At 40.6% G+C, this 24,601-nt stretch overlaps 1 protein-coding gene and 1 pseudogene across 3 annotated transcripts in view; both read right to left on the minus strand.

The window, feature by feature from the left end:
- CUNH1orf21 (chromosome unknown C1orf21 homolog) overlaps nt 1-24,601 on the minus strand; it is a 234,487-nt gene that overhangs the window by 40,588 nt on the left and 169,298 nt on the right. The window lies entirely within an intron of this gene.
- Nucleotides 11,116-22,596, minus strand: LOC116560012 (annotated as a pseudogene).

Genomic DNA, 24,601 nt, shown 5'->3' on the forward strand with positions numbered 1-24,601 from the left:
TAACTTCTAGATTTTGTTTAAAATTTGAATTTTATCACTGGCAAGAGACACTGTCAATTATTTTTCTTGAAGTGTCAGGCTCTCTTCATTCTTTTTTAAGAAAGCGATTTATCAAATACCAGGTCTGAATATCCATAATTTATCTGCCAGAGAGATATATTTTTAAAATAGAGATGATGTCCCATTAAAAAACGACGCTGGTTCAGCTTGCAATTCAATCAACTACAGAGGTGTTTTCTCTGTGATAACCACCTAACTTGGACATGCAGAAGAAATGTTTTATGCATACTTCCTACTTCATCACACAGGCTATTAAAAAGATATGCATCCAAAGTCTCAGGACACAAAATCATGTATAAAAATTACTAGTGGCTGGGCATGGTGGCTCATGCTTGTAATCCCAGCGCTCTGGGAGGCAGGCAGATTATGTGAGGTTAGGAGTTCCTGACCAGCCTGGCCAACATGGTGAAACCCCATCTCTACAAAAATACAAAAATTAGCCAGGTCTGGTGATGTGTGCCTGTAATCCCAGCTACTCGGGAAGCTAAGGCAGTAGAATCAATCACACCACTGCACTACAGCCTGGGTGACAGAACAAGACTGTCTCAAACAACAACAACAAAAGCCCCACAAAAATAACAAAAATCACTAGCACTCCCATACACCAACAACGGTCATACCAAGAGCTAAATTCGGAATGCAGTCCCATTCATGATTCACACACACACACACACACACACACACACACACACCCTAGGAATATAGCTAACCAGGAAGGTGAAAGATCTCTGTGAGAGCTGCAAAACACTGCTCAAAGAAATCAGATAACACAAATGAAAAAAACATTTCATGCTTACAGATAGGAGGAATCAATATTGTTAAAATGGCCATACTGTCCAAAGCAATTTATAGATTCAATGCTATTTCTATTAAACTACCAATGTCTTCACAGAACTAGAAAAAACTAATTTAAAATTCATATGAAACCCAAACAAGGGCCCAAATAGCCAAGGCTATCCTAAGGAAAAAGAATAAAGCTGGAGGCATCATGCTACCTGACCTCAAACAACTCTATAGGGCAACAGCAACCAAAATAGCAGGTCCTGGTACAAAAACACACATAGACCAATGGAACAAAACAGAGAACCCAGAAATAAGGCTGCACACCTACAACTATCTGACCTTTGACAAGTCTGACAATAACAAGCAATAGGGCAAGGATTCCCTATTCAATAAATGGTGCTGGGATAACTGGCTAGCCATATGCCGAAGCTTAAAACAGGACCCCTTCCTTGCATGATATACACAAATTAACTTAAGATGGATTAAAGACTTAAATGTAAAATCCAAAACTATAAAAACCCTGGAAGAGAACCTAGGCAACAGTATTCTGGACATAGGAATGGGCAAAGATTTCATGATAAAGACACCAAAAACAACTGCAACAAAAGCAAAAATTGACAAATGGAATCTAATTAAAGAGCTTCTGCTCAGCAAAACAAAACAAAACAAAACACTATAATCAGAGTGAACAGACAACCTACAGAATGGGAGAAAAATTTTGCAAACTGCATTGATAAGGTCTAATATCCAGCATCAATAAGGAATTTAAACAAATTTACAAGAAAAAAAAAACCCCAAACAACCCCCATTAAAAAGCAGGCAAAAGACATGAACAAACACTTCTCAAAAGAAGACAGACATGTGGCCAGTTAAACAAATTCACAATTCACACACTTGATATCACTGATCATTAGAGAAATGCAAATCAAAACCATAATGAGATACCACCTTGTATCAGTCAGAATGGCTATTAAAAAGTTGAAAAATAACAGATGCTATTGAGGTTGTGGAGAAAAAGGAACACGTACACATTGTTGGTGGGAGTGTAAATTAATTCAACCATTATGAAAGACAGTGTGGCAATTCCTCAAAGATCTAAAAACAGAACTACCATTTGACCCAGTAATCCCTTTACTGATTATATACCCAAAGGAATATAAATCATTTTATCATAAAGACACATGCATGCATATGTTCATTTCAGCACTACTCACAATAGCAAAGACTTGGAATCAACCTAAATGCTCATGAGTGGCAGACTGAATAAAGAAAATATGGTACATATACACCACGGAATACCATGCAGCCACAAAAAAGAACGAGGTCATGTCCTTTGCAGGAACATGGATGGAGCTGGAGGCCATTATCCTTAGCAAACTAAAAGAGGAACAAAAACCAAGTATCACATGTTCTCAGTTATAAGTGGGAGCTAAATGACAAGAACACAGGCACAAATAGAGGGGAACATCACACACTGGGACCTATTATAGGGTGGGAAGTGGGAGGTGGAAGAGGATCAGGAAAAATAACTAATGGGTACTAGGCTTAATACCTGAGTGACAAAATAATCTGTACAACAAACCCCTATGACATGTATTTACCTATGTAACAAACCTGCACGTGTATTCTTGAACTGAAAATAAAAGTTAAATAAAAAAAGGTATGCAACCAAACCACAATATTTTATAAAATTAAATAATTTTTACTGCTTCATTGAGGGCATTCGTAAGTGAAAACGGAAGGGATGTTTCTACTATGAGTTCACAGGGGTGGAGAATATGATGACTACTAATAAGGTTTGATGCCAGTGCCTTGGTTTAGGCTAAGGCACCAGCAGTTTACCTTACTGTTGCTGTTGCGCCATCAGTGCATATGTCAACACCATGAAAAGGGCAAATAGCCTCTTCATATCACTAGAAAAATGGCCTCTAAGTATCATTAGAAAAAAACTAGAGTTTCAAGAACTCCCTGAGAAAGTGTCAGGGACCCCCAAGAGGTCTAACGGACCACACTTTGACCACAGCGCCTCTCTATTTCTTTTGCACAGAAAAGAACTATTAATTACTTAATGATGCTATATGTGTTATTTTTAAAAACAAATATTTAACAGCCTTATGGGGTTAAAATTTACATTCTATGAAATTCCTCCACTACAACTCTATAATTAAATGATTTCAGTAAATTTATTGAGCTGTGCGGTTATCACCACAATCCAGTTCCAACATAGTGCTATCATCCCAGGAAGTTTCTTTATTAGCATTTACAGGTTATCTCTGCTCTTGTTCACAGTACTGGGGAACCACAGATCTGCTTTCTGTCTCTCAAAAATTTGCCTTTTCTAGATTCCTATCATGAAATCACACAATATTAAGCCTTTTATGCCTAGCATTGTCCACCTGGCATAATGTTTTTGAGATTCATCCAAATTGTAGCATATGATGGTATTTTTTTAAATTTCTATTGCTAAATAATATTCCAATGTATGGATACACCACATTTTGTTCATCTACCCATCCCTTGATGGACACTGGTATTGTTTTCAGTTTGTGGTTATTATGAATAGTGGTGTTATGAATATTCAGATGGAAAGCCTTTTTGTAGACATGTTTTCATTTCTCTTGGGTAGATTCCTAGGAGTAGAACTGACAGATTACATAGTAAGTTTATGTTTCACTACTTAAGATCTTCCAAACTGTTTTCCAAGGTGGCTGTACCATTTTACATTCCCATCAACAATGCACAATGGCTGTAGTCTCTCCACATCTGCACCGCCGACACTTGTACTGTCTTTTCAACTACTATCATTCTAGGGAGTCTGTAGTGTGGTATCTCATTGTGGGTTTTATTTATTTAAAAAACATGATTTTTCAGGCTTGTTTTATTTGTGTATGCTTCAGAAAACCCACCTTGGGAGCATTTGTATACTTACTGATTAGGAGCATTTGTATACTTACTGGTTGGCAGCATTTGGATAAAGAAGTCAGTTTTATTTGTTTATAAACATTTAACTTCTACTTTGGAATTTGTTTGCTGGGGAAAGGGAAGTTTAAAGAGACCTGCTTTCTACGAAGAAGAAGAAAAGAAAGAAAAAGAAAGAAAGGAAAGAAAGGAAAGAAAGGAAGAAAGGAAGAAAGAAAGAAAGAGAAAGAAAGAGAAAGAAAGGAAGGAAGGAAGGAAGGAAGAAGGGACAGGGAGAGGGAGAGGAAAAAGAAGAGGAAGAAGAAGAAGAAGAAGAAAGGAGGAGGAGGAGGAGGAAGGAAGGAAGGAGGAGAAGAAGAAGCAGCAGCAGCAGCAGCAGCAGCAGCAGAGGAAGAAAGAAGGAAGGAGGAGGAGGAAGAGGAGGAAGAGAAGGGGGAGGGGGAGGGGGGAGGAGGAAGCAGCGGAAGCAGCAGCAGCAGCAAACAAACCAACAGAGCTGGAAGGAGGAGGAAGAAGAAAGTGGTGAGAGCAGTGAGACGTGGTTCAGTATTAGAAGCTGCTCGGATGGAGCACACCCAGCAGAGGGGGCTGAGAACCATGCAATGTCTGAGGTGCCCAGAAATAGGAAAAGAGACTTAACTGTGAGATGACAGATGAAGTAACTAAGATATTGTTTCTCTTAGTAAGAAATGGTATTTGACACTTGTGAACTAAGTAGTCTCCCTAAAATAAACTGAGACCAACTGCCACTAAGATAAAGGCTTTTGACAGGGCCCTCCACAGGCAGTTCATTTTTCATGACCCATCCACACTTGAATCAGAATCATTTGGGATGTGTGTTAAAATAGGGATTCCCAGGTCCCACTCAAGACATTCCAAGTGGGAGTCCGTGGAATTGAAGACCAGGAATCTGCATTTTAAACAACAGTCTTAGGTTATTCTTAACTCAAAAAAGTTTGAGAACTTCTATTTCAGAGGAAGGAGCCTTTACACATAGTATTTCCCCATTGGGCTCTCTACAGAGTCAGCTTTCAACCTAAGCCTCGGGGCTCTGTGGAGCTGCCTCAGGGTCAACAGGGAGACCCACTAGACCAGCACAACTCTTTTAACTTTTTTATTATTAATATTTAGGGGCTCAATCAATTGGGAAAAACATCCATTTCTCAAAAATGTTTGCTAACTACTGTGAGGTAGTGACAGATTTATTTAAATAGCAAATCAAGGTTTTTCCTTTGCCTGGAGTAATTTTATTTCTTTGTGAATAGAACACACTTGTCAGCGTCTACAGTAAACTGATCATTCTCTTCTTAGTTTCTCTGACGCTGAAGACAAACTCACTGTACTTATGCTGTTGTTGTAAGCTTCCTGATCCCTTATTCTCTTTGGTGTCTCCCAAAGGGAAAGTGAAAATGCCAAGAGAATCTTCAAGGCATTCTTCGCTGAGTGCAGTGGCATGCCTGTAATCCCAGCATTTTGGGAGGCCGAGGCGGGAGAATTACCTGAGGTCAGGAGTTTGAGACCAGCCTGACCAACATGGTAAAACCCCACCTCTACTAAAAATACAAAAATTAGCCGGGCATGGTGGTGTGCACCTACAATCCCAGCTACTCGGGAGGCTGAGGCAGGAGAATCACTTGAAACTAGGTTGCGGAGGTCGCAGGGAGGCAAGATTGCGCCATTGCACTCTAGTCTGGGCGACAGAGCAAGACTCTGTCTCAAAACAAAACAAAACAAAACAAAAAACCATTCCCGCAAACCTCACCTTCTTAATTCTGAGGGGAACAACACCATGTTCAGGATGCTGACTGAAAGCATTGTCTGCAACGGATGGAACTGCTTTTCTCCTGTCACTTCTTTGTCTTTTTTATCCCACTCAGTCTGAGAAAGCAGTTGCCCTGTAAAGTTCCCTTTGCAGATTGGTTCTGAATTGATAGAGTGGAGAGGAATCTCATTTTCTTTTTCTGGGTTCAGCAATAAGAAGTCTGTCTTATAGAGAAATCTCAGGGGCCAGATGGATGCTGGAGGCCTAGAGAAAAGTAGTGGAGATTAGAGTCTCGGCTCCTGGGACTGCTAATGAGGGCCCTAGACAGAGAGGAGACACAAAAGCACTAAAGAGAAACTCTCAAAGGGTGTGCCCCGCACACAGACTGTGAGCGCATGTGTGTGTATCTGCACAACTGCATTTCAGAAGCACATGAAAACTAGGAAAAGCAAATACTTTGAAAACTAAAAGCAAGATATTTGTGGGGGGGTACACACACATTTTTAAAATTTGGCTATAAAATAAATAATCATTCTAGCTTTGGGGGAGTAACCCATAGGATGCAATCTCTAAGAAAGCAATCCCATTTGATGTCTTATACTTGATTTTCTGAAACGGTAATAACATGAGAAAAGACACTGTTTCCTTCAAATACAAAGAAATTTTATCTTGTCTTCTGAATGATGGTGATCAGAGCAGCCATCTTGACTCTCAGAATTTCGGGATGTTTACAAATGAAAAGGCCCAAGCTGTCAGATGCAACTATTAACTTGGGCTACCAGTATCAATACAATTACTTGAAGCCAACACTTCTATTGCAATTACCTGTCCACAGAGATTATTAGACTTATTAGTATTTTGTTACAATTAGTTAGTAATAATAAAGTTGTCAGGTAAAGTCTCAGTTTTTTGGAAGTCCTTTTTCTATAAATTAAAATACAATCACGTATCTCATTTTATATCAAGCAAACACGAAGTGGGGCAAATCAGTTTTAAAGCACCTAATATTTTTCACAAAGTTGCTTTTCAAGGTAGACTGCAAACATTTAAAGTCTTAGGAAAGTAAACAGTTGTAAAAAAAATTGCTCCGAACAGATGTAATTGCATACCAACAAATTTTTTAAAGGCATGGACTTACCATGTTAATCATTAAAGGAAATGAGCTATGATGTAAGTTCCACTGGGAATTATAAGTTAAGGCTATTTCAAAAAGATAATACATACCCAAGTTTTTCCAAAAAGTATTACATGTACACACAGAAAATCAGCCAACTTGAAAGAACCACAATCAGTTTTTGCCCTGAGTGTTTTTATTGGTCAGGATAGGGTAGGTTTGGTGTAGTAAAAAATGACCCCCAATATTAGTTGTTTATCTCCTGCACATGCTGTGCATACCGCACAGACTGCAGGATAGCTCTGCTTAATCTAATCACTTAGCGACTTGGGTTAATGGAGGCCCCATGTCAACAGGTGCTTTCATAATCACCATGGCTGGAGTTCAGCAGCGTTAGATGTTCCTATTTACTTGGCCAAAGCATGTCACAGGACCATATCTAAATTCAAGAGAGTGGAAAAAATATATAAACGATCTTCAAAAAGTTCCTGGGGAAAATATTTAAAGATCTTCAAAAAGTTCATATTACGAAAAAATTATTCAGGGCTTTTAAATATTTTTTCACCAAAATAAATCCATACTGACTAGTTATAACATGTTTGAGCAGAATCTAGCTCAAGGCACTAAGGATAACAAATCAGTTTTAAAACAGACCCTATCAGAGCAATAAGAATTTTACTAAACCGAAGCAAGAACAAACAACAAATTTATGGTGAAGCTTAAGTGGAAGAATGGCGAAATCGCTGATGCTTGACGAAGTTTATGGGGACTATGCCCCAAAGAAATCAGCAGGTTACAAGTGGGTAACTCATATTAAGAAGGGATGAGATGATGCTGAAGATGAAGCCCGCAGGGACGACCATCCACATCAATTTGCAAGGAAAAAAAATCAATCTTGTTCATGCCCTATTTGAGGAGAACCAATGATTAACAGCAGAAACAACAGCCAACATCATAGACATCTCAACTGGTTCAGCTTATGTAAGTCTGACTAAAAGTCCAAGTTGAGTAGACTTTCCATTTGATTAGCTGCAGACAAGAGCAGAGCTTTCAATGAAAATTTTAAATAAGTGGGATCAAGATCCTGATCCGCATTTCCTCAAAGGATTGTAGCAGATGAATCATGGCTTTACCAGTACAATCCTGAAGACAGTCAAAGTAATGGCTACCAAGAGGAGGAAGTGGTCTACATAAAACAAAAGTGAACCAGTCAAGAGTTAAGATCATGGCAACAAGTTTTAGGGATGTTCAAGACATTTTGCCTGACTTTCTGGAGGGCCAAAGAATATAACATCTGATTATTAGGAGAGTGTTTTGAGAAAGTTAGCCAATGCTTTTGGAGAAAAATGCCGCAGAAATCTTTACTAGAGAGTCCTTCTTTACCATGACAAGGGTCCTGCTCATTCCTCTCATCAAGTAATGGCAATTTTGCAAGAGTTTTAATGGGAAATCATTAGGTATCCACCCTAGAGTCCAGATTTGGCTCCTTCTAACTTTTTGTTTTCTAATCTTAAAAAAAATCTTTCTCACAAGGAGTAATCTCTACTTTCCAAAAATCTTGATGGGATGCTGAGGTGGGAGGATTGCTTGAGACAAGGAGTTCAAGATCAGCTTGAGCAACATGGTGATACCTCATCTCTTAAAAAAAAGAAAAAAACCCTACATTTAAAAAATTCTTTAGGCAGGACGCAGTGGCTCATGCCTGTAATCCCGGCACTTCAGGAGGCCAAGGCAGGCAGATTACTTGAGGCCAGGAGTTTGAGACCAGCCTGGCCAACATGGTGAAACCCCATCTCTACTAAAACACACAAAAAATTAGCTGGGCATGGTGGTGTACTCCTGTAGCCCCAGCTACTCAGGTGGCTGAGGCATAAGAATTGCTTGAACCCAGCATATGGAGGTTGCAGTGAGCTGAGATGGTGCCACTGCACTCCAGCCTGGGCAATGGAGTCACTCTGTCTCAAAAGAAAAAAAAAAAGCTTTAAAGGGCACCCATTTTTATTCAGCTAATATGTAAAAAGACTGCACTGATATGGTTAAATTTCCAAGACCCTCAGTTCTTTTTTTAACCTTCACAAGAGGATGGATGTCAGGTCCTCAGTTCTTTAGGGATGGACTAAATGATGGGTATCACTGCTTACAAAAGTGTCTCAAACATGACAGAGCTTGTGTTGAGAAAGTTTTATTTTTATTTTTAAATTCAATTTTACCATGAACTTTTTGAAGTCCCTTTGTACAATCCTACTCGTTTTTAGAAGGAAGAGAACTGGAATATTTATGGATAACTTTAATAACCATCATAATGCTAATTAATAAAATATGTAAGTATTCTTGATCACAGAACTACGTGTCTGTAATAATCACAGAGGTTTCTTCTTCTGAGTAGTCTGATATGCAACTCTGTCAAGTATCTTATTTGTTACTAACAATGTGTATTTCACAGAAATATATTAAAAACGGTACTGAAAATTTAAACTGGGCCAAAATTCCATTTGGAGCTTAAACTTAAAGTACTTCATTAAGCTTACTGTAGTGGAACAGGACTAGTCAATTATGCTAAATGCCACTTACACACAATAGAATAGAGACAAAATCTGTGGTTCACACCCCAGAAAGCTGTATACATACATCCCCCCCAACTTCGTTTTCTCCATTTCTCATTTCTCCTCTCTGATTATTAAATGAGACAAAACACATGTGAATGGGAATCACACTCACTGTGATCCAAAGTAAGACCAAAGATCTTAGGAATTCAACTATGAACCATGCCTGTTGCCTGGGTCCCCAGGAGACTGCATTTAAGACCTGACTACCACAAAATAAACATGCTTTAAAACTAGATTTTTCTGATGGATAAAAATATAGCCAGAAAAACAAAATTACACTTATCAAAGTTAACAAAATACTATAACAAAGAAATGTATCATCCATCATGTCTTTGATATTTTAACAAATAAAAACCCACCGTTTGCGCAGAATTGCTCAACTTTTTCTGTGACTAACCAAAACCTTGCCAGTTTTTGTTTTTCCACTAAATTGAGAAACTGCACATGTCAAAGCTAAAAACAAAAAGTTAAATGATTTAGTTTGTCTTAAAGGCAGATCATTTTCTCACACTCATTGTGCCACAGAAGCCAGCCAAAAATTAAAATCAGACTCCAGCCTTCCTGAACGAGCTGGACACACCCACAACTCTCTTTAATTCCAAAATTGTCTGTGCCCAGAAAATCGGCCATATTATTTTCCTATTGCTGTTATAACAAATTAACACAAATTCAGTGGCTTAAAATGACACAGATTTACGATGTTACACTTCTGGAGGGCTGCCTTCCTTTGGAGGCAACAGGAGAGAACCTGCTTCACTGCCTTTCTAGCTTCTACACATCACCAACCCGCCTCAGTCCACGGCTCCCTTCTCCATCTTCAACGCCAGCACTGTGGCATCTTCTCTCTCCAACCTCTGCTTCTGTTATTCCATCTTCTTTTTCTAACTCTGATTTTCTTGCCTCCCTCTTGTAAGAATCCTTGTGATTATATTGTGTCCACTCAAAGCATTCGAGATAAAGCCAAGATGCTTAATTTCATCACATCTCTAAAGTCTCTTTCACCATGCAAAATAACATATTTATAGGTTCTGTGGATTTGGATGTGGACATCATTATTCAGCTTACCACAGTGTGTCCTCCGGCCTATAAAGGTTCATACCCAACCCACATGCAAAATACATTCACCTGTCTCAAGGTCCCCAAAAGTCTCGACCCATTTAGAGCATCAGCTTGGCTCCTGGCTGGAGTGCAGAGTGCAGGCCAGCACGGGGCGGGGAGCAGGGGCAGAGGTGAAGCTGAGCTGTGAGCCTCTGCCAGATCCTCAGGCCCTTGCAAGACAAATTAAGGATTTGAGGTTTTATTCCAAAAGTCATGGCGAGAGCCTCTGAAGGATTTTAAGCAGGAAGTCACAGGAGTGGATCTGAATTCTATAAAGATCACCTTGGCAGCAGCGCGCATGAGAACTGGAGGGAGGGAGGTTGCCTAGGAGCCTGCTGCAGTAATCCCGGGGAGGAAAACAGGGCAGTTTAGTTCAGCATTGCTATAGACTGTGACTGCACAAGGGTAGGCCTGAAGCTGGGTAGCAGTGGAGGCTTGAGAGGACCCTGGATAATAGAGTGAGAAGAAACTTCAGTTTGCCAGGGCAATGCAGAGGGGAGTGCCGGTGAGGACAGAGCAGAGGAACTGGCAAGACAGTGAGAAGACAGGAGGTTTTGAGAACTGTCTGTCCTTAGCACTCCTTCCCTCAAAAGTGACAGTGGCTTGGCGCAGTGGCTCACACCTGTAATCACAGTACTTTGGAAGGCACAGGTAGGCGGATCACTTGAGGTCAGGAGTTCGAGACCAGCCTGGCTAGCATGGGGAAATGCTGTCTCTACTAAAAATACAAAAATTAGCCAGATGTGATGATGCATGTCTGTAGTCCCAGTTACTCAGGAGGTTGAGGCAGGAGAATCGCTTGAACCTGGGAGGCAGAAGTTGAGATAAGCCAAGATTGTGCCACTGCACTCCAGCCTAGGTGACAGAGTGAGACTCTGTGTCCAAAAAAAAAAAAGTGACAAAACTCAACTTGATTTACCTCCGCAGAAAAGTGATATGTTGGTCTACCTAACTGTAATACAGCTGATCAGACTTGGGCCTGACTGGATTCAGGGAGTCAAGCGATGCCCTCTGTCTCCCTATCTCCCATTTTTGCTTGTCACCTTGGTTTCATTTTTTTTTTTCATGACCTCCTAGCAACCCCAGACTCAATCCTTCCACCTCTGTGGCCCAACAGGCAAAAGGGTCTTCCTGTCTGTACCAGTTACAAGCATCCCAGGGAAACATTGGTTAGCCTGCCTTTAGTCAGGCGCCTACACTGTGTTAAGGGGTTGGGGGTCCTTTAGCAGGTGTAAGGGATTTGCTGGGAGAGGAGAAGCCATAGCTAAAACCTCTTTAATTTATCTGCTATGAACCCTTTGTATTAATTTTTTTCTATTAGTATACATAGATATAAAATGTATGAATTCTGTTGCATGTATTCTGATTTTTTACAAGTTTTTTTTTAAACCTCTCTGTGTTTTCACATACAGGCGGGTTTTAAGTTTTTCACGAATGGGAAAAACGGATTGCTTTCTTTATTATTTCTTTCAGCACTTCTATGATTAGTCCTGGTTAACTGTGAATTTAGGTCCTTACTCATACACCCTCTTCCATACCCCTCTGCAACCTCTTCCCACCAGAAGTCAGAGTAAATGAGGGGAAGTCGATATTTTAAGTGTCCCCTTCACTTTCGTGGCTTTTTAGCTAATACAAGTGTCATCTCTGTTACGCTACAATTATTTTACAGTGTGGAGCCAGTCACTAGATTTCTATACACAGTATGAACAGTCAACAATCAAATCTGGCATTGTTCTATTTCCGAGGTATTTTAGTCCAATGCTGCTAGGAAGAGACTGGTTGTGGCTAGAATCTGGGTTAAAAATGCTCTTCAAAATTGAAATGCAGTTTTTGGCAACAGAGATTAAGCACCATTCTTTTTTTCCCTCTCCTTGGCTTTTGGGGAAATGCAGTGCTAGAAATATCTTCATTCTAAACTCTGCAAACAGAACTGATCCTGTCGTCCTTTAAAGGGGTGTGTTGAGTCCCGAGTGTCTTCATTTGCTTATCTTTTCAGCCTTTTAGAAAACTCCGTATTATCTGTCTTCACATTTGCCCTCAAAGTTGGTGTGTATTCCCCTAAGACACCCGAGCCAAGCTCATCCTGTAGATGCCAGATAGTGACTTGGCCCTCCGCAGCCCAGAAAGGACAGCAGCTCGTCAGGGAGAAAGGGTAAGAACAAACCATCCATGTCCTCTGCTGCTCTCACGGCTCTTCCCTCTGAGGCGCTTTCACTAGGAGCCTTTCAAATTAAGGGTTCATTAAAAATATAATAAGCACATCCTCTCCATGCTTTTCACGCACTCTAGGTCCTGCTAGTCAGTCTTAAGTGCCAGTTTCCTTTTCCCCTTATTCCCTGCTTCTCCACGTAAGTGAAAATCTTTTCCTACTTGAATAAAAGGCAAAGAAAAAAAAGTTAAAGGTCTTGATTAAGAGCTTTAATGAATCATATAGGTCTGAATGCAAAGTGGTTCCTGTCTTTCCAATGAGATCCTCAGAAATGTATCTTGGCAAACTTAAATACATAATCTTTCACGGATGTGGTTGAAATCTTCAGCTGATGACTTATATAGTTTGCTAATTCAGTGACATGTACATATTTAAATTCACATGTTATATACAAATCATATTTAGAAATATTACTTTTTCCATATGTACATCTCAGGAAACAATTTAAACTTTTCAGATGCATCTGACATCAGAGTTTTCACAATCACTTATAATCATAAAATGTTTGAGTCTTCTGATGTTTCCAAGGCATATATTATCTTCATTTCTTCTTTTTATTGAGATGGAGTCTTGCTCCGTTACCCAAGCTGAAGTGCAGTGGTGTGATCTCAGCTCACTGTAACCTCCACCTCCTGGGTTCAAGTGATTCTCCTGTATCAGTCTTCTGAGTAGCTGGGAGTACAGGTGTGTGCCACCACACTTGGCTAATTTTTGTATTTTTTTTTTTAGTAGAGATGGGGTTTCACCATGTTAGGCAGGTTGGTCTCGAACTCCTGACCTCAGGTGATCCACGTGCCTCGGCCACCCAAAGTGCTGGGATTACAGGCATGAGCCACCGTGCCGGGCCTATCTTCACTTCTAATTTGAAGTAAAATGCAATTTGAATTATTTATTTATTTTATATAAGAATTTTTTTTAAAGATTTCAACTTTTAATTTATATTCAGGGGGTACATGTACAGATTTGTGCCAAGGGTATATTGCTTGATGCTAAGGTTTGGGGTATGATTGCACCCATAACCCATGTTGAGTTTTTAATTCTAAACCACCAATACTCCACATTATTCACCACTTATCATTTTATTCTTTCAAAGTAACTGTTAACCCTTTTCCTGTTCAGAAAAAAAGTGAGGCTTGCTGCCAGCACTCATTTAATTTTACGTAAACATGCTCTTTGAGGCTGAAGCGAATCTGACTGACTTTCAATGTGAAAATAAAATATACAAACTGTTTTGGAGTTATTTCTAAACAAAACTAACATCAGAATCATCTGAATCATCAGAAACGTCTATTTTGGAAAAATCGGATTCGTCAAATCAATCTTCGGCCAACAACTCTTCGAGAATGATGTTAACATTACGTGTAGGAGTGTTACATTTCCTAGGACTTGACATTTTCGGCAACTGAGAATTACCGTAATTTTTAAATGGAAATACCACTACTAAAACTAGAATGCTGTGAATAGGATGATGTCTTTTGTTTCCAAAGTCAATATACTAGAGTGATGTGAAAATAATATTAAAAGAGATGTTGTGTGGTGAAAGTTATCTCGGGGTAAACGCCGCAGCCACAAGTGCCACCAGTGAGTATTCTTAGGGCAAATGGAAAAGGGTTAAAACGCTGTTTACAATGACACACAGCAATAATGACTACATTAAAATAGTTTTTTTTTCCTCCATTAGAAACAAAGTTGATTCTGACAGAAGACCTCTGCAAGTATCCAAAGTGATCATGGACTGAGAGAGTGCCTGTACCATGGGACTTACACACAAGGTGGCATCCACTTGACTAAAGTGTAATTTTTTTTTTTTTTGAGATGGTGTTTTGCACTGTTGCCCAGGCTGGAGTGCAGTGGCGCCATCTCAGCTCACTGCAACTTCCGCCTCCCTGGTTCAAGTGATTCTCCTGCCTCAGCCTCCTGAGTAGCTGGGACTACAGGCACGCACCTCCATGCCCAGCTAATTTTTGTATTTTAGTAGAGATGGGGTTTCACCATGTTGGTCAGGCTGGTCTCAATCTCCTGACCTCGTGATCTGCCCACCTTGGCCTCCCAAAGTACTGGCATTCCAGGCGTGAGCCACTGCGCCCACTTGAAGCGTAATTTTTTTTTTTTTTAATCTTGCTTGGATCCTGGCTTATACCATAATGCAGTAGAAACTTTTATCAATGACCATCTTCAACATTGACTTTTACCAAACTCCAGAGGTTCCTGATTGATAGAACTTACTAGAAATGTTAGAGACTTTATCCAATTTCTCTAAATTTCACTTCAGTAAACTGCTGAAATGAAAACTCACAAATGTGGGTGCCACATCTGCTGTCCAATAGTCATTTATTAGAAAACATGCTGACAAAACAAAACAGAACAGAACAGCGTGTATACTAGTCCATTCTCCTATATGCACGTTCTTGCTCCCTCTCCCTACGCCTCCTTTCTCAAACAGTTGTATGCTGTCAATGATAAACTCCTAGAATACAGACACAATCATGCTTAATTTTCTCCTTACATGAGATCGTATGTATATCCTTCGCTGATGCTCCCCTGACAATGGAGAAACATAGCTTTTGATTCCTTGTCTCTTATGGTCTCCTGTAATTGTAAACACCGTAACAGCAAAAATAGATCTCATTGCCAGCAGCCCTCCCAAGAGCCAGACACTTGACTAAGGCCTGCGGGCATGAACTGAGTTAATGCACATGAAATGCCAGGCACAAGTCCTGCCATGTGGTAAGAGCCCAGCAGATGCCAGCAATTACTATTATTGCTGTTATTTGTATTAACTGTTATCATTCAATCCTCACAACAACTATATGAGGTAAGCATTACCACAGATGAGAACATTAAGAAGAACATCAAGGAAACAAGGCCAGAGAGTTACCGGCCAAGAGAGGATAGAAATTCTGCATTTCCATCTCTTTTGATAAATATTTTACATTCTTAAAAAAGCCAAATCTATATAAATTGAAGAGGATACAAAAAAGAGCAGTCCACTTATTCTTAAATTCTCCCTTACGTTCCAGGATCTAAAGATGAGAGAGGTCTGGAAGGGGCACACAATTTTAATGACAGGGCAAGAACCCTGGAAATCCCCCAATGGCCATAGCTGAGAAACAGCAACTGCCCCTTTCTAGCCCAAAGCAAGTCACGGCCAAGCAACTCATGGAAAAGGATGAAGTGCCTCCAGTAAATAACAGCGGGTAGAGGGACCAGGGTATAACTGGAAAGATAAAGCCCACTTGAAAGGCAATCAAAATTCTTCTAAAAGGTCACTCGAGTTGACCAAGTAATACGTATAGCCGGCCGTATGCTAGAGCTGGGTGACACTAGGGAGAGCCAGTTGTTAAACACAGTCACATGCTGCGTAACAGCATTTCGGTCAACTACGAGCTGCATGTAGGACAGGGGTCCTGTAAGATGATAATACTACATTTTTACTGTATATTTACTCTATGCTTAGAGATGTTTAGATGGACAATTACTTATCATCATGTGTAATTGCTTGCAGGATTCAGCCCAGTGACATGCTGTACAGGTGTGTAGCCTAGGAGGGACAGGCTATACCACAGAGCCTGGGTGTGTAGAACCTGTGTAAGTTCACTCTGGGGTTCCCATGACGATAAAATCACCTAAGGATGCATTTCTTACAATGTTTCCCAGTCCTTAAGCAACTCATAACTGTGAATACGCCACCTTTGTTACATCTGGCAAGGTATTCTGCCTCAGCACTGGGCTGTATTATTTTCCTTGTCTTTCCTGCTCACTATGCTTTAATTCTGAGGACCAGAGGAGGGTAGAAGATTACATTATAAAAACGTTAAAAATGTGTCTAAGCATACCCTTTTCTTGAGTTGATTAATTGATGTTAGAATGTTATTTTTCACATCATTTGTAATCATATCACAATCCATTTAATGAAGCTTGCTTAGACTTCAGTGAAAATTATCTTCCAGAGTTGTTTTTCTCACCTGGGATAGGGGGGTAACTTTACTATAATTAGTATGTATAGTGCAGAATTTCACACAAGGGAGCTGTGACAGCAGTGTGATAATTTAAAATTACAATTTAAACATATTTAACAAATTGAACATAAACATATTTAACTCATTTAAGCTTATTTAACATAACTTAAAGATATTAAACATTATTTAAATATTCAAACAAACAAAACAAAAAGTACATATGATGCACAAATTTGCTGCTACTTTTTTTTTTTCCAGGCCTCTCATTGTTTATTTGATATTAGCAAATCACTTCACCCCTCTGCACCTCAGTTTCCTCTTCTATAAAGCAAGGATGATGACCAAGTAAGAAGCTGCTACTTACATCACTGCAGCTTCTAGGACCTAATGTCTTTTACCGATTTAATAACAAAGCAAAAATTAAAAAATAAAAAAAGTTGTGCCTGAAAAATATATATTTAAATCTTATTTAATATAGTACAAAATTTGTTTGCCACCTCTACCTAATTCCTTGTCGTAGGGTGACCAAGACAGAAAGATATCACATAACTAAGTGGCAGCTTTTCCCTCAAATAAATGTCCTGTATCTATTGTCAAGAGGAAGCTACAGTTCAGGGAATGATTTGGACAGACCAGACTGCAGTGTCCATGCTACTGTTTGAAGACTCGGCTAAAGGGCCCTAAATTCTTGGCTTTTGTAGGCTCTGGCTTAGGATGTATGGCTACGCCATAGTCCTCTCCATAGCACAGTGACCTCTTCCTGAACTGACAACAGTAAGCCTTCACCAACCCTAGCTCACCGTTCTGACATCCCTGGCCGCAATCTCCAAAACGGCACTATCCTGTCACAGTCAGCTTCTATCATTATTCTGTCTTGTAGAAGGTTTTATTATTTTATTTTTTAGAGAAGGAAGTCTTGCTATGTTGCCCAGGCTGTCCTCGAATTCCTGGCCTCAGGTGATTCTCCATCCTTGGCCTCCCAAGTAGCTGGGTCCAGGGGCATCTGCCATTGCACCTAGTCTGGAGTTTAATTTTATTCTTTCCTCCAAATTAAGTAGTTGTCTGTTTGGGTAATTTTCTTTGAAAGAAGAATACTGTAATCCAGAAATGAATGAGCATTTCCTCGTTTAGCCTTCCAAAGAAAAGTTCAGCCTCCACCAAAGTATAAGGCAAGTAACGGAATTTAGCTCATCTGTGTACAAAAAAACCTTCAACCATGCTCTAGAAAATGTGCACACTTTCATTTAATGACCACTGATGATGGAAGTGAGAAGCAAGTGGCAACAGGAACTGCTGCTTCCTTGTCCAAGTTAGCGAACCACCACCTCCACAGAGCTCTACTGCTCTGTATCACTGCACCAACTCCAGTTCCTCCAGAGACTACAAAAAGGTACTGCAGAAGCTAGTCAAGGTAGCATGGTATGCTCCAACAGGCTTGTGAAGAAAAGCAAACGAAAACAGCATGCTGACGCCCTCTCATCCTGGGTAGAGCCACTTTCTCCCTTTCTGTTCTTGGCAGAGACTTACACCAGTGCCTTGGCTTATCTGTGTACATATCTGTCTCTTCTTACTACAGGCTACGTTAAATGCTGCAACCTAATAAAATGCAAGCCCCTTAAAGACAGTGTTCATGTCTTATCCATCTTTGTATATAGTAGGTAATGTGGTAGGTATTTAATAAAGGTTTGTTGGAGGAATGAACAAATGAACTTTTGTCTTCCTTTACTTGTGTGCTACATGGTTCAGCAACGTTAATCCCACTCAACACAAAGCTGGACACAGAAAGGGCAGAAAGACCTTTGGAGCTGAGGCACAAGAATGGGGGACCATCAAAGGGAAGGAGCGGTGCTTTCACTACAGCCTTGACTAAAATTGTGATTGTGGTTCCACGGGAGAAAAAGAGAGCAAGAAACAGCAGCCATCCCATCGCTTTCAAGCTGAGTTACAAGATCCTCAAAGAACTTAACACGCATCATTTCACTGTAAACATCTTTGAAATGTTTTCACCATAAGACTTTTAGGTTAAAATGCTAATAAATATCAAGTGTTAGTCTCTTATAATACTCACAGTGCCATGTAAGACCTTCTATAAAATGCACAGCAACCTGCATGGAGACAGAGAGCAGAAGATTGGTTGCCAGTGACCAGGGCCAGGGAAGGAGAAGGAATCAGTGTTTAATGGGTACAAAGTGTACATTTTGCAAGATGAAAAGTCCTGGAGATGGATGGTGGTGATGGTCGCACAACAGTATGAATGTACTTAATACCACTGGACTGTACATTCAAAAATGACTAAGATGATACATTCTATGTTACGTATATTTTACCACAATTTTTTGTATATGTGGTAAAGGGAAAGTAGCTTTTGAATGCTAGCAGATAGGAAAATGCCTGGGCTCTAGCCTCAAGGGAATCATTTCCAACTTTAGGCTAGAGAGAGAGAGTTTTAAAAGGTGAACATGGAATGGGAGGCATGCAGGAGTGTTCTGGGCACGAGGTCTGGGTGGTCTTGTTCTGGTGGCTGTCTTCAGTCACGGTCCACCTGGAGTGCAGCCGGGTGTCATCTCAACAATGGGTGGGTTATAGATGAACTGCCTTGAGGCCATCTCTAGGATTCCACAGCTCAGTCTCCAAGCCTTGTTGTCTCAGGATTAGCCCCTGGAACTTTCAATGTGTTTCATTCCTTGCGGTTGCATCATGGAGCTTGCAGGAAACAAAAGCTAGTATGCAGAGGGCCCTGAAGTTTCAAACAGCTTGAACCTTCTTGTAATGCAGCTCATCATGGGCTGGGTTCACCACAGCCACAAGTAACTGTCTATCCTCCTTTGACTTTAGCAGCCCTGGAAAAAATCTTCTCTGCTTGACCAGTGTGAAACTCAAAGCTGGTGATGCCGTTGTAGGCTGCAGTCTGCCTGGCATCCTCCACTGCCTGGTCCACCAGCGAAATCCCAAGGACCTGTGACGTCGCTGGGCCAGAGGGAGGCTGATCACACCAGTTCCACAGCAGATGGATAGTGGATAGTGTTAGAGTTCACTTCCATTGGCTTCCCCACAATCCAGTACAGCAACTCTGCACCAGCAGTGTTCATCTGGAAAAAGGCATCTGGAGAGATGCAGGTCTTCAAGCCCAGGAGATCTTAAAGATGTGAGGTTCCCTAAACAACAGCTGGTAGGCGGACTGATGGTGACTGAAACGGGGTCATGGTGCTTTCCTGGAAGTCACGTGAGGTCAAGTCACAGACTGCTCCAGGACTTTTAATGAAAAATTCCTTTATAGTCTCCTTCTGAACATGGAGCTCCTCCTGACTTAATTCCTAAGGATGGAATGTGATGACAGCCATTGTGGGCCTTAGGCTACTGGTGCGGACTGTGAGCTCACACCAATATCTGCCTTCATGAAGCAGAAGGTAGGGCTCTGTTGGAGACTGTGGAAGGAATACTTCATAGTACTGTGTCACGTGAGTGTGTTTCTCAAGGATGTTTTTCAAATGGCTAGACTATACACAGAGGATGTTCCCATCTCTCCAAGCTCCCCGGTCACACTCCACAGTCTTTGGATTGCCATATGGACCTGGATGCAGAGAAGGTGGACTTATTTCTGTAGCTACTGATGACAGGACATGGTGTAAGAGGATGGAGGAGACAAGACAGCCCCTCAGATCTGGGTGCAGCTGTTGTCACAGTGACTCCATTGGGCATTTGGATGTGAGATTCCAGTCTCTGTAAAATTTCACTTGAGCTGTTCTTCATAGCTCAGCCTCCAGAGTAGCATCACAGCACCAGCTAGCCTTTCCTGCCAGGGATCATCTAGTAGTCCAACATAGCTTGATTTCTTCTGACGTTTTTGTCCTTTTTGACACTTCCTGGCTATCACATGGGTGAAATTTCCCTTACATACTATGACCCCAAAGAGCTGTGACCAACCTGGTGGTTTTATGGCACACCAGGGAAGCAGTCCTGGCTTGGAGGAGAAACCCACCACGGAGACGACGCACCTGAGGCTGTGCGTTGGGACCCTTCTCTTAATGCCTGCCATCCAAAGACACACTGAAATCCACTCTCAGGGCTGTGGTGAGAACAAGAGCTCCATGTACATGGCGTGCTCTGGACTGTACTGAACACAGCAGATGTCTGACATGTGTCGCTACCCTTCCTTAGTCTCTGATTTGAAGCGTGTCACTTGGTTTCTTCATGCCTTAATGTCTCCAACCTGCAAAATCGAAGCAGGAAACCAAAAGGCCAACAGATGGCCGGTTTACTGTGGCGGGGAAAGAGTCACTTCCTGTTGAGCAGGACACCTCTACTACCTCCTAACACATGCGGCCAACCTGGGGGCAGGTGTGGCAGGATGTGGGGCTCCTCCCAGTGCCAGTGTGGCAGGCAGCCTGGGTACCTCGAGTCCTCTTGGGGAGTACTCTTCCCTGCTTTGCTAGGGGATCTTCTCTTGAGACCTTCCTCAAAAGCATTTATAATCCTAACCCACAATTTTAAACAATCCACAACAAAGGCTGGAAGGAGTTCTCACCCCTAGCCTCCCCTAAGCTTCCCCTCCCCTTTTAAAATATGATCTGTTTCATTCCATCTATTAAATGTCCTCTCCTTATTTTTATACACTCCAAAATCAAGATTAAACAGAAAATTTACATATATAGATTGGTTAAAAATTTACTTGTAGATTTACAAATAGTCTGCAGTCTCAAAGGACAACTGGCCACATAATCCACTGAACAACAATAATCTGTAGGTTTGGCCACGATAGAAAACTACAGATCCTGTAAAGGTTTAATATGCAGGTCTTTAACAATGTGTAATTTCACATGTGCAGGGCCTTTTGCAGTGCGGACTTTGAGAACTAAGAGCAAACCAACTTTGTGAGAACGTGGTACTTGGCTTATATATGCCTCCAATGCCAATCCACTTTACAGAAGGACATCATTTTCCAGATAGAGGCAATACAGTCATACTAAACTGAAAGCAACCAGGGGAACTAGAATGAATGTGATGACCTTTCTGGAGAAGCACCAAGCAGAGTTCAGAAAGGAGGTGCATGGTGAGGTTTAGAGAACCAGGCCTCTAAAGGTGGCCAGATCTTTAAAAGCTAGACTCTGCCACTTAATGTTTGTAAATTTTGCAAGTAACTTAAATTCTTAGAGCCTTGGTTTCTTAATCTGTAGACTGAAGATAACAGAATGTCTCTCATGAAGCATTATTATCACATTAAATGAGATTAAGTAAGATAGTGCAAGCACTTGGAACACGGTGGATATTGAATAATTCTTAGATACTATTAATTATCCTCATGAATAATATCAGAACATGATATTATTCTGTTCTAAATTTATTATTAGTATACATGTGTGCATATGTGTACACACACACACACACACACACACTCTCTCTCTCTCTCTCTCTCTCTCTCTCACTATTTTGAAAAGTAACCAGGTCAACCTCAGAGTTTTGTCCTGAAACACTTTTTTGTTCTAATATCATGAGGTTTGAGAGCAAGGATGGCACTTTTAAGGGTAGTCTAGTCTAGCCCTTTATTTTACATCAGTGGGAACTAATGTCTAGAGAGAGTAAAGGACCTGATGAAGGTCATACTGTTAGTGGCAGAATTAAAGCCTACTCTTTGATCCAGGTCTCCTTTCCTTCTACTGTGGACCTTCTGTAACCAGCAGAACAAAAACAGGTGAATTTTCAAACCTCACCTACTTCCAGGCTGTGTGCCCTGTAAGCAGCAGGTGAAACATGGCAGAGGTGACTCACTCTGTCCTATGATGGCCGAATTTAAAAAGACTCCAGCTAAGGTTTCCAGAGATCCCTAATCCTAGCATCTCCTAAGCTTTTGGTTCATTCTACAGATAACTGGCTTTCTCAGGTTTGCTAAGAAACCCAACTCTCCACTCTCTCAGCTTTCCAGTTTACAGAGTGTTACAGTATTGTTGTTTCCGGTTCTCTTAGTCTTAGAGAAGTATTATCATTAGGCTGGGTGCAGTGGCTCATGACTGTGATTTCAGCACTTTGGGAGGCAGAGGCTGGATCACGTGAGGTCAGGAGTTCAAGACCAGTCTGGCCAACACGGTGAAACTCTGTCTCTACTAAAATTATAAAAATTAGCCCGGCGTGGTGGCGTGTTCCTGTAATCCCAGCTACTCTGGAGGATAAGGCAGGAGATCACTTGAACCTGGGAGGCAGAGGTTGTAGTGAGCCGAGAATACACCATTGCACTCCAGCCTGGGCGACAGAGTGAGACTCTGTCTCAAAAAAAGAGACAGAATTATTATTATTCTGTAAGACCAACAGCTGTGTTCTATCTCTTCTACCTAGTCCAGTCTAGGCACTTTCCATATATTTTCTAATTGTAGAGTAGTAAACAGTAGTTGTTATCATTACCCCTAGTTAGAAATGAAGAAACCAAGTTTCAGCAATTTGCCCAAAGTCTCTCAGAGGGTTTGAATTTTGGCATCTTCCAATGTCAGAGCGCAGGTTGTAGATCATGACCTCATTGAAGCACCCACAGTGAAATAATGCTAACAATGACTGTTGATCACCTCTGAGAGCTCGCTTCATGCACATTAAGCCTTATGATGCAAGTACTATTACCACTTTTCGATTTTATAGAGGAGGAAATTAAGTCACAGAGTGGTTAAAGAGCCTGCTCAAGATCCAAACCTCTGAGACTGTGTTCCTAGAACTCACCAAAGACAGATAAATATGCTCTGTCCACCTGTGGGTTTCCACAATTTTCTTTAAGAACTTCCCCCAACCTTGTATCTTCTTTCCTAGATGGATTGTTCCAAAAGAAAACAAAAATCTCCTTGAACCAGCCAACCAAAGCAGAGACAATGGATACAGGATAGCCAGAGTTCAAGCAAAATCATTTTGAAAATATTTTCACAAGAAATCATTTTGCTAGATTACACTATCCTGTGCTTATAATTACCTTCAGACATTCAATTCAGAAATAATGTCGAGGAGGTACCCATGTAACTAAACATGCAAAAAATGACAACTAGAATTTGCTTTCTATCTGACAGCCTGAAATTATGTATGCTAGGGGGTGCTATTGAACAATTTTAAGGTTTTCGTCCATTTGGTATTTCTAGAGTTGCATGTGTTAAGTGTTTTGGGGTAGGGTGAGCTTGTAAGTTTTAATTAAAACCCATTTAACCTCAGCTTGGTAACTTTTAACCAACATAATATTTTCCTGCAGAAGACACTTTAAAATAAATTATAGCCATTACATGTACAGTTAATTTTTATTCATGCAGAAACATTTATCATCCATTGTTTTTTCTCCTACCATGTCTAAGAACTTGATTAAAAGATAATGCAACGTAGGTGTGAAACCTAAAGAAAGCAGCAGTGTCTCTAGAGTATTTTTGATGACAGTATGACGTGTGTGTCATAGTAATTAACAGAATGTCTAATATATAGGAAGCAAAAAACCAAAAACTTGGCAATCAGGAAATCTTAGCTCTAACTCTCTTGCTCTACAATTCAGCTAAATTACCTAAGTACTTGTTAATAAATCATGACGTAGAAAATACACAGGACTAGGAAGGTGAGAAAGCACAGCACCGTTCATGCTGAACTGACACAATTCTGGTCATGTAGGCTCAGTCAAAAATAGAAAATGTGATGTAGTTAAACATAAAAGGTCATACAACAGACAGAACGACTCCAAAGTCTACATAATTAGGAATTAAGCACATGTACAAATATATATCCTTTTCCGAACTTTCATTAGTGGTCTACAAAATTACTTGTTGTAGAACAGTGCCTACACAGATAAAATAATTTTAGGAGTAAATTTTGGGAATGAATAAAGATGATTAAGTCCAACAGTTACAAGTTCGCAGCACTTTAATACTTGCTTCTTAAAGGAAAATGAAGGAGAACCATTTGTGTGTGCTGAAAGGCACTATGTAGACAAATGACAACTTACCAGGATACCACTATGCTGTCTTAATTATTCCCTTGCTGCTTCATACTTCGCTTCTCCCATATGGGGCGAATGACTTGAAGTAGGAGGCAATGTCTTTACACGCTGCTCAGATATTTTATGCAGCTGCTAGAGCTGGGCTAGGC

This window comes from Sapajus apella, unplaced genomic scaffold (genome assembly GCF_009761245.1).
Source record: "Sapajus apella isolate SASKATOON/1434 unplaced genomic scaffold, GSC_monkey_1.0 scaffold25, whole genome shotgun sequence".
NCBI lineage: Eukaryota > Metazoa > Chordata > Mammalia > Primates > Cebidae > Sapajus > Sapajus apella.